The sequence below is a fragment of the Ischnura elegans genome, chromosome 8 (assembly GCF_921293095.1).
Source record: "Ischnura elegans chromosome 8, ioIscEleg1.1, whole genome shotgun sequence".
Lineage (NCBI taxonomy): Eukaryota > Metazoa > Arthropoda > Insecta > Odonata > Coenagrionidae > Ischnura > Ischnura elegans.
In genome coordinates this window covers 10,040,959-10,052,912 of record NC_060253.1, presented here as the reverse complement: position 1 = coordinate 10,052,912, position 11,954 = coordinate 10,040,959, and the positions used below count along the sequence as shown (strand labels likewise).

Here is an 11,954-nt window from a genome sequence, read left to right as displayed (position 1 = left end):
GTCCTTCGTCTGTTTTCGCAGCCTTGTATTTTCTTCTTTCTTCAATGAGATCTAATACTTCCTGCGTGATCCATGGTTTTTTCATAACGACTCTTCTTTTACCAAGAACTTCCTCAGCTGCCGCCTGCAGACCACTTCTATTGGTTTTCCAACTCTCTTCCATTGGTTTTTTGGTCGGATCCTCCCCTATTTTATTTTCTACAGCCTCTTTAAAAGCCAGTTGATGCTGAACCTCCCTCAATTTTTCAACCTGCCATATGTTTTTCACGGCTTTCTTCAACTTTTTAAATTTAAGGTGGCATTTCATCATAACTAAGTTATGTACACTATCGATATCTGCTCCTGGATAGCTTTTGCAGTCCTTCACCTGGTTCCTGAATCTTTGTTTCACTAGAATGTAGTCGATTTGGAATCTTCTACGGTCAGTTTACTTATCAGTTTACCAGCTCTTATAAAGACTCACCAAATTTGACTGGTAGGCTTTATTCATGTCTGGCAGAGCTCTAGGTAGCATAGGATGTGTATTACGCTGTTCTGCCGCCTGGTATACATCCACCAAAAGCAACTTATGTTAATATAAGAATATTTGACTAAATTCCTTACCTATTTTTCCCTAAAATCTTATCCTTTCCTGTCGTAAGTTCCTAAGCGTGCGATAATCCGCAAATCATTTTCTCCTGTTGGAAAACCATAAGAAACAAATACCTCTATTATTTTGTGCTATCTGTGTTAGGTTAAATTTGAAAATACTAACCTAACACAGATTTCTGCGGATTGACTTTTGGACTTATCGTGTACATCTACGAAAAAGATGAAAGAGCAAAAGAATGGTTTTATGCTTAATCACGGAAACGACTAATTAAATAGCAATATTGTACAAAAATACTAAATGAATTAATTTGAAAATTACGCAATGAACAAAACACGCATCATATATTTTAGAAACATGATTTACCAACGTGCCTCGCGCTGTTCAATTGTTTCGGACTGCGTGTTTTGATCGCTGAAATTGCCCATTCACTTATGGATGATTCGTCATTGCTGACGTAAAAATCTTTCGCCAGGAGAACCAAGTTACCCGAACTGAAGCGATAGGCGGGGCGAAAACAACGAGATTTATCGCGGATAAAATTTTTGCTTCGCTTCTATTTGCCGTGGCGAAGACCAACGCGAAAGGATAACGAGAATCGAGGTCACTGGTATTCTTTTCGTCGGACGGCTTAGCTACTAAAATTTCAAATTCCAATAATTCAGCTATCAATTGATTTTGAAACCTCAGGAAACCGTTTAATTTGAATGAGGCATATATTATAATTACTAAAGAAATTTTTAAAATTTATATTCATCAAGACACCTGGTAGATAAAAAGTCGTTTAGGAAACTAAAAAGGGACGCAGCCTTTGGGAGCTTCAAACCCCCCCGAAATTTATCACCCCCAACCCCTCGAAATTTTTTCTCTAACGGCGACACGTCCGCTGAAGAGACCACCGTCCGACCTTTGCGACCCTCCATTTTTCGAGGAGTTGATTCGAAGGGGGTACATCGAAGACTGTACCACCCAAATTATAACGATTTGATCGTTGGATTATTCTTCCTCATAGGATAATCCTCCAAAGTTGTTAGAATAGCAATGGCTGATGCCTAGTTTCAGTGGCGCAGCGAGGGGGGGTTCTGGGGGATAAACTTCCCCCCCCCAGAGCTCAGACAATTTTTTTAAGTTTAATGCATTTTATTTATTTGGATTAATAATACTTATAGAATAGTGTAAGGATTAATAAAATATCCCTCAGAAGGCCGTAAAACTCACCATTTTTAACCATTTATCTTAATTTTTTTCTGGCGCGGGGCCCTCGCACCTCCCGCTTACCCTGGCAGGTATGGCACACCCCCAGACACCCCAGAATTAGTTGTGCCTGAAGCCCCCCATATCCTTAATTCCTGGCTGCACCCCTGCCTGATTTCACTGATGGTGATTGCCTTTGTGACGGTGCGGGATTCCTCGTCCTTTCTCTTCCTTACCTTTCCCGTCCCAGGACGCGTCGTCGGGCTCCTATCGCGGCGGCGCCTCCTTCCTTTCTCCTTCCTGTCCTTCCCCTTCTGGGTGCAGAGGTGAAAAGCTCGCGCTTAAAGTCCCTGCCCCAGGAGTGTAACCTTGCGAGCCCGCCCTGGAGTCTCATTCCATTTGTACCACCCAAACATTTCGGGAAGCAGGGACTTTGAACTAATCGACCGCTGCCGCTTGATCCAATCTGTTGCCCTGTATCCCAACCGCAACTTATCTTCCGTTAATCAACCATTAGCACATACAACAAAAAATAGAGTGATTTGGCCCGAAATTATTCACCAACGTAATAAGTAATTAAGGAACTAATGAAATAATCAACCAATATCACCGAGTGACCATAACGAGCAGCCCATGGGGGTTTAGCCTCTTCCCCCGAATTTTTTTCTACTTTGGCTATTACCCGCGATACAATTGCGGAGGACACCGCTAGCCCAGGAACACCTATCCCCTGGCATTATATGCCTCGACGCAGTTACATTCCATCATGTATGTCAATGACCACCGATTAAGTTAAATATTCAGCATTATTCAAGCGATGTGTGTAGCTGATTTATTGCTTGGTTTCACAGGGGACGTGAATTCACAAAATATATCTGTTCAGGCCACCCGCATACCACCCAAGCACCCCTGTAGCATATTGGCATTATATAGTATTTGGAGGAGGCGACGGAGAGCTAAGGTCGTTGGCGCCATGAGGGAAGGATAAGTAAGGAAGGGTGGAGAGAAACCCAGCGTCGGCATTAGCCTGCTCTCAACGAAAGGCGCCAAGGGGACCACGGCTTAACGTCCTATCTGACGGACGGAGTGTTGCGCTTGAAATGCCCTCCACACAGTATTCGATGAAAAGAAAAAGTAAATAAAAAAGGCGGCAGTCTATGAAAATTCTCCACCGCCGCCGGGATTTGAATCCGAGCCCACGGGGTGGGAAGCCAACACTCCAGCCTCCTCACCAACCCGATCCCTTGGAAGCATATTTCAGTCTGTATCCCTGAGAGAGGTACTCATTAGTACCCTTGGGAAAAAATCGTTTACACGTCTATGTATTAAAATTATTTATGGGGATAATGTTTTTCTTTCCCGCATTAATTCAATGCGCAAAAATCCGAAATTTATGCTATGCTTACAAATAAATTTGCAAATTCCCTTATGCACCCTACATTACATACATTCAATCATTAGCCCTAAACAACATAAATATATCCCTATCAATAATATACCCCTATTATCACTAAACAGCATATTCATATCACTCAAAATTTTATACTCTCATTCACAGCACACCAATTTCTCATTCACATTAAATCTCATCATTATATTCATTCTACAGCACATACCTTATCTACAATAAATTATATACTCTCATTCAAACTGAACAACATACTAATCAAAATAAATAAAATACCCTCATTTACATAAAAACAACAATCTAACTGAAACAATTTACACCCTATTTCACAAAAATGAAAACCTATTGTCATTCACCATATAATAAATACCATTATTCACACTTAATTACATATCCTCAATGGCACTATTCAACATGCTCACATTATTCACACTAAATTATACATCGCCACTCAAAAAATATACCCTCAACTAACTTATAAAAATCGTAAAGTGAAACCGTAAAAAGTAAATCGTAATTTTTTCTACAATAGTAGGTTAACTAAGTAGATATTTAGAGGCTAAGTTGTGAATTTTTTATTTAAAAATATCAAGGAAGTCTGAAATTGAAATGGAAACTATATTGGTTTTAGCAGATCCATATAATATAAAGAAATTCCAAGTTTTTTATTTCTCACAGTAAAATATAAACTGAATAGACAGATTTAAATACATTGAATGAAACAATATTTACATTTCAAAAATTTAAGGCGTTGTTTTTTTCAAGGCGCAAACTACAAAAACAGGTATTTTTCATTAATTCTCACAGTAGCAAATAAGCTCGGCAGTTATTGAGGATTACATATGGGTGTATCTAAACATTTCATAGAAGTTAGCGAGGTCCACAATTGAATATTAAATTGAAAATTCATGTAACACAGATAATAAAAATTGGTTATTTGAATTATATTAATAATGATTAGCCAAACTTTTTAATTGAAATAAACAAAATAAAATGGTTTTGGCAGGGTCAGATAAGAGAAATACGCATGCATAAATTATTTATTTATTGTATTAGAACATAAATTAAGTGGATGAGCTGGTCAATTAATTATGGTTGAATGATACAATTTTTTTGGAAATAGCAATGTGCACACTTTAATTCAAAATGAAAATTCAATATTTCTTTAAGATATAAATAAGTGTTTTAAATTTTAATTTCTCAAAATAGCACATGTCATTGAATATTTTTATATGTAAAATTGGTTATTATGCAATTTGACTGGAAATATAAAGGCGCACATTGTAATATAAGTATAATTTATTGCAGATAAAATTGAAAAATTAATTAATACAGATGTTTTTTTACGGCAAGAATTACAAATCTATGAATAGAAGTCACTTGAGATTAAAGCTTAGGCAATAAGAACTATGACACATGGAAATTATTTCATATACACTACGGTAAATACACTTAAAATACCAACTGCATTAGCCAGCGGAAAGTCATGCGTGGAAACTAATTCACCAGTTTGATATTTTGAAATAATTTAAGCGTTTGCAATCGCTATAAGTAGTCCACTAATGCTGTGAAAAATCTGGCAAGAAAACGGCTCAATAAAATGCGGCAATTTTGTATAGATCATCTCCACAAACTCTGAGAACCATGACTGTCCGCTGTTACACCCCCTCTCCACGTTGAGGACGCAGTTGGATTTGAGGGGGACATGCACTACTCTACTCTACCCAAAGTCTACGGTAAAATCAAGCACTACGTCTACTGTTCACAAATGCAATAAAAACACCTAAGCAAGTAAATATTCCCACAGTGTAATATTCCTTAAATCACACTAAATATCACACTGACACTCAAGCTAAATTAATACCCTCATTCACTCTAAAAACGAAGTATCATTCACACAAAATCGCATACCAGAGTCACACTAAATGTATTTCATCATTTGCAGTAAATAGCATACTCTCACCCTCACAAAACTCCATACCACTGCTCGAACTCACTCATTCACACTAACTGAACCCAAATTCTCATTAAATAACACACACGCATTCAGACCAAATCAATACCCTCATTACCACTAAATAACACACACTCATTCATGCTAAATTACTAACCTAATTCAGACCAAAGAACATACCATCATTCACACTAAATGACAATCTCTCATTCACACACTGCATAAACCAAAATCCACACTAAATGAACCAAATATCGCATTAAATAACGCACACTCATTCAGACCAAATCAATACCCTCATTACCACTAAATAACACACATTCATTCATGCTAAATTACATAATCTCAATCACACTTAGGCGTAGGCATACCAACATTCACACTAAATCACATTCACTTATTACATACTAAATGTAAACGAAAATTCACCCTAAATGAATACCCTCATTCACACTAAATGACACACCCACTCCACTTAATTAATGCTCTCATTTACACTTTATAATATACGTAATCTCATTCAGACTAAATTAATAACCTAATTCACACCATGGAACATACCAACATTCACGCTAGAAGACAATCTCAAATTCGCACTAAATTAATGCACTCATCCACACCAAATGACATTCACACTAAACATGTACCAAAATTTACACTAAATGAACCGAAATTCGCTTAATACAGCACAAACTCATTCAGACCAAATCAATACCCTCATAATCACTAAATAACACACACTCATTCATGCTAAATTACACTCTCATTCATACTTAAGCGTAGGCATACCAACATTCACACTAAATCACATTCACTCATTCACACTAAACATTTACCAAAATTCTTACTAAATGAACCAGCATTCTCTATAAATATCACACACTCATTCAGAACTAATCAATACCCTCGCTACCACTAAATAACACACATTCATTCATGCTAAATTAATAACCTTATTCACGCCAAATAACATACCATTCATTCACATTAAATGACAATCTTTCATTCGCACTAAATTAATGCCCTCATCCACACAAAATGACATATCCACATTCACACAAAATAACACTGCCATTCACACCTGATGATATAATCTCATTCACACCAATTGGCAAAGCTCATTTACTCCACATAATACACGCTTAATTTAGTAATATCAATCCCACTATTATACATTCTCACATTCACACTTAATCACATTATCTCATTCACAGAAAAACACGGTTATCAAAAAAATTCAAAAAGGACCATACATTTGAAACATATAAAAAATCTAACAATATAAAATCAACGTCTGCACACGGCCTATCTTCATCACTTGAGTCTTCAAACACTGAATGTTCCTCTTGTATCTTCAACTCTTGAGGCTTCAGATCTCCAGGTGTCACTCTATGTAATTGGATCCATTCTTCATTTTACTGAGTTCCTATGTCACTTCACTGAGTGTATGTAAGGCAGTCTACGATTTCTTTATTCCGAAAGCTGCTACTTCAGGGCCCATGTTGAAGGCTACCGTACTCCCCCTACCGTAGGAAAAACATCGAATGTACTCAACAATATGATAAAAAAGGTAATGAAAAAAGGACATGAAAAATACAGCTTTGTTGGAAATGAATAACATTATATTTTAGTCCAGCCATTTCACAATTTTTCACCTTTGGAAAGTAGAAAGACAAAAACTCCATATGGGGTTGTAATTTGACCCGAAGAATTGAAATCCAGGGAGTGCGGATTAGAAAACCCTTCTATAATTTGTTTGTAGAAATTATTTACTAAAGTTACTTTTGGAACCGACCCTTAACGTTCCAAAAACAGATTTTACATTTTGTTAGGGAAGATGTTTGATTATGGCTTCATTTGACTCCAAATCCTTCAGCGTTGCAACAAATACTAATCATTTAAGATATTTAAGTTTACGATGGCATTATTAATATTTTTAAATAAAAGCATACATACTTATGTACGATATTTTACTTCAAATAACTTATGCAAATATTGATTTTAGTTTGCAAAACTTGGGACAGAAAGGAATTATATGACCTAAAACACCTTCAAATGTTTTGTAAAATCTAAATTATTTATTGTGTCAGACAATTTAAATCAAATAAATCTATAAAATGTCTAAATTTATAGATTGTAGGTCTAATTTTAAAAGAAATATAAATCTTTAGCAGTAGAAAAACATTTTCTGTAACAAGACCAAGATCGACGCTTTTATACAGAAGTTAAACCATCGCCTAATGAAATGGGTGTATTTTACATGTTGACAACAGCTAGACTGAGGGCCGTGTTACAAAACGAAATCCAGTCCAAACCAGGGGTAGCTTTCCCTCGATCCTCCCTAAAAATGCTTATAGAGTTATCGAACCTCGGGTCTGTACATATTATTGCATTGTGTGGAACATACGAAGCGTTTTAATTTTGTTTTACGTATCAAACTGCAGTTTGGAGCCGACTAAGTCACTCAAATTCCAAATATCCTAACATAGAATTTTTAAATTATTCACTTTAATATTATTCGTTCAGTTATTATATAAAAATATTGAAAATTAACTACAAGTGCTCGCCTCTATCAGGAGAGATTGCATTGTATTCTGAATGCCAAAAAAATGACATGTCTTTACCATGAACTTTGGACTGACATTGCCATCAGGCAAGTTTATCCCGAAGTTGTTAAACACATTCTTGAAAAGAACTGTCCAAACAAGTATCTTCCTCACGTGTCAATGACCCTCCAAAGGCTGAATCCTGCAAATTACTCGAGATCCATGGCAGGAGTGATTTTTGATCGAGCATGACCCTTTCCCGAAACCCTTCCTCGCCCTCGGAGAGATATTCCTGGCCCTCGACAGGGAGCCGTCACGGCATGAGGTTCCTCCAGAAGATTTGACTAGTCGTAGTACATTTTTTCTATACTAATTCGGTAACTCAGAGGTAAATAAATACACAAATCGTGCTCCTCACGGCGGAAATATCAAATGCGTCTTTTGATCAAGGTTCCACGAATAACGATTTTACGAGAAGTGATCAGATTTCAATGGACTCCATCCAGAAGATTTGCAAAGCTGAAGGTATTCCAAAGAGAGAGACACTCTCGTATGTTCCGCACAATTTAATACAATGTACCTACCCGAGTTGCGTCAACTTTGTAGGCATTTCAGGCGAGGTGCAAGTCATTAATACCCCTGGTTTGGAGATAGCCAGAGGCGCCATATTCTCCCCCAATTCCGTTTTTTCACCTGCCCACATGGATGCGGATTACTGACGGCAAGGTTCGAATGGCTTATTTGGCAGGGTGTGGCCTTTCACCAACTTACATATAGTTTCTCTACTTGCGGAGGGATGGATTAGAGTAATCGAGCTAATCGCAGGCCATGCTTACAAAGTGAGGTATTACATTTAAGAAATAAGTTAGTCGAATTATGAATTGACTATAATTACCCAAAGAAAACGCAACATTCAGGGACGATCAGGCATCCACAGTAAAAAGCACTAATGTATCAGTAGTCAAATACCATAGCGTTTGGAATAAAAACGCATGCTTACAGCATCCAGTAGATGGCGCTGAATTGACTTAGATATATTGCCTCAGCTGGAACAGAACACGCGTTTGCCTACTCTACAGAAGTATAGCGCAATTTTTGTTATATTCCCATCGGCAAGATCGTCCTACAGTATCGCAGCTGTTGTTACATGACCCTGATTACATTTTTCGATGCTTCATAGCAGGGGTGGATTCAAAATAAAATTTTTGGTGGGGGTTCAACACCTGGGTCCAGGAAGTATGGAATGCTGGGGTGAGAGGGGTGTTTTTTTTAGTAGTAAGTGCTACACTCTGCGATGGATACAACTCAAAATTCTCTCTTGTATGAGACTTGTGACCATGAATTTGTATTTGTGCATACACTCCCTTTGCTCCTTGACGAAGAAACAAAAAGTAAAAACTAATGAAAATTATAATGTTTGATAAAATTTGGGGGTGGCTCTTGACCCCTGTGATCCTCCCCATATGCGTCCCTGCTTCAAGAGAATGTTAACAAACAAATTCTTCAAGGCTAACTACTCCACAAGGACGTGGCGGTGGAATTGGTGGGTACGTTACTAAAAAAAACTGATTCCTTATGGTACCAATACCGCCTTCAATTTCATTAAAAAGTATGGTAGATAACGATCGTTGAAGGATAGGTGAACGTGAAGAAGGATAAAGGACGGCCAAAAATAAGTTAAATAGAATAATCTATTAAGGATGCAAAAGCGAAGTTGTATTTAAACATGGAAAGTTTAGAAAATGGGAGAGCGAAGTGTGTAGCTGTGTCAGACCAATCATAAAAATGATGACTTACAGTGATGATTATAGATAAACAAATGAATTATTATGAAATATTAGTGTGATTTTTGACAGACGGATTTCACGTCTTATAATAAGATAAAATAACAGTGAAATTATTATTCGGCCATTACAATTTTACTTCTTTTACTTTTGCAAAGCTGAAAAATTACCCTCGAGACTGAACTATACTTCCTGCCGATAACGAAGGACGAATGGTTATAACAGCACGTAAAACAACGGATTGCGAAAAATAATTAAACAAGTTTTGGAAACATGGAACAGAAAATTTCAAGAATAAAGTGAAGCATGCTGCGAAGATGACAATCAGTATTTGAAGGCAGTAGTAGTGAAAAATGCCATAGCAAACGCAATAGCCATATGCAAAGAAAATATCCCCAGGAAAAATTTGAAAAGGAGTTAAACCAATATTAAAAAATGATCCTTTCACTTTTTTTAACAATTCGAACACAGTTATAAGAATAACGAAAGGAACAACAGAAAAGAGGCAATGGAATGTTTTTCTTACCGTTTGGCGTGGTCTGCGCACCGTCACAATCCGGATTGTCCTGATTTTTTAAAGCAAGCTGTATGTCCTTAACCTCCAAGATGACTTGCGACTGAAGAGAAATAAATGATACTGATGTTAAATTTTCCAACTGCATTTACATATATTCCACGTCAGTGCAATGAAAATCATTAGGACACGAGTAATAAAAAAAGTTGAAAAGGATTCATTTCGATAGGGAGGCATGGGGAATCAAAGTTAAATTTTAAGAAGAATACAAGGTAATTTCCTCTAATTAGTGAACTAAGTTATAGAAAAAATTATGACCTGAAGGTAACTCATACGTGTGTTTTATTGCTATAAATTAAGTGCTGGAAAATGTCATCCATTTTGTGAAAACAAATATATTTAAATGACAATCGAAATAAGCAAAGTGTTTACCTAATAAATCAATAACATGGAGGGGAGTTCTACCACTGGCAAGGAATATCAAAAGTATTTTTTATTATCAAATAAGAGATGAAATTTAAGAAAAATTCAACGTTCATTTTATCAATTATATAAGAAGATCATAGAGACGAATTTAACATTTTTAGTGTTAAAGAATAAATAAAATCATTTCAATAGATAAAAATTAATTGATGGTATTAAAAATATTGAAGATTAGTTCTATTCTGAAAAGGACTTTTGGAAATCCTTTAGTGAAATAATTGAATTTATCAGGTACGTATGACAAAAAATCACGAATATAAATAATTTGTATTGCAGATGAATACAGTACATAGAATTTGAGAAACATAACAAGCAATGAAAGGAGACTGATTACATTCAATGGATAAGGTAAGGATAAAATTTTTTCTAGATCATTCGAATGATTCAACATTAATTTATAAGAACAGAAAGAAATAGATGATTGTTTCATGTGTGCAAAATAGGAAAAAATAAGCATTAGTTTCTAAATTGCAGATTAAGCATCTCGAATAAAATTAGACGTATTAGGATAAAGTAAATAATATATTAATAGCCAAAGAACTTATCTATGACTCGAATTAGAACTATCATTTGTTGCCATGAACTCATTTGGAAGTGTAATACAAACATAACACAATAACGCAGTGGAATTGAGTTCAAGAAGAGTAATGTCGAAATTATGTTGCATAGGAAACTTCGGACGAAATCACTACAAGGAAGACTTTCACTGCGATTAAAAACAGAGCATCCAGATATGGAATAATACGTAAAATAAAAAAGACAAAAATGACACGGCTGAAAAATATTCAAAACTTTGATCCTACCGATTTCAGTGCCTCCACCAGGAGAATTCCTTAGTTGGCACGTTCCTTTGTTCTATAGCCTGACGGCCTCGATCTTAAGATGTCTTCATTGTACTGGTCACGTTGATGTCTTGAGCCTAGGGAAAGAGCGGGTTAGTACATACAAGGTGAATAAATGACCCATCCCCCAAGGAATTGCATACGCCCCACAACAATACACGGGAAGTCACTGTGACACAAGGATGAAAACCACATTTCCATCCAAGTGACACTGTTTCGTCCCCGTATACTGCAATGGTTTACAGCGCATGCCAAACCTCGGTTCGACACAAAAAACTATATCTAAGGCAACCTAAAAATCCTAGTCTTACTCGACGCAATCATCACGGCCCTAAGGGCCCAAAAGCTAACCTAGTTGTGAAGCTGGGGTCCTCTTCACGTGAAGTTCCGATGTCTTGAGCCTGGGGAGAGAGTACATACAAGGAAAATAAATGACCCTTCCCCCAAGGAATCGCATGCGCCCCATTACAATACACGGGAAGTTACTGTGACATAAGGATGAAAACACCACATTTCCATCCAAGTGACATAGTTTCATCCCCGTGTACTGCAATGGTTTACAGCGCATGCCAAACCTCGGTTTGGCAAAAAACTATATCTAACGCAACCTAAAAATCCTAGCCTTACTCGACGCAATCAT

The 11,954-nt window shown here is 36.7% G+C and overlaps 1 long non-coding RNA gene across 1 annotated transcript; it reads right to left on the bottom strand.

Moving 5' to 3' along the window:
• Positions 1-6,395: 6,395 nt before the first annotated feature.
• On the bottom strand, positions 6,396-11,714 carry LOC124164528. Its single transcript, XR_006866057.1, has 3 exons — positions 11,276-11,714; positions 10,002-10,092; positions 6,396-6,668 (listed from the first exon to the last, which is right to left on the bottom strand). It is a non-coding gene; the product is annotated as an uncharacterized LOC124164528 (long non-coding RNA).
• Between the last annotated feature and the right edge of the window lie 240 nt (positions 11,715-11,954).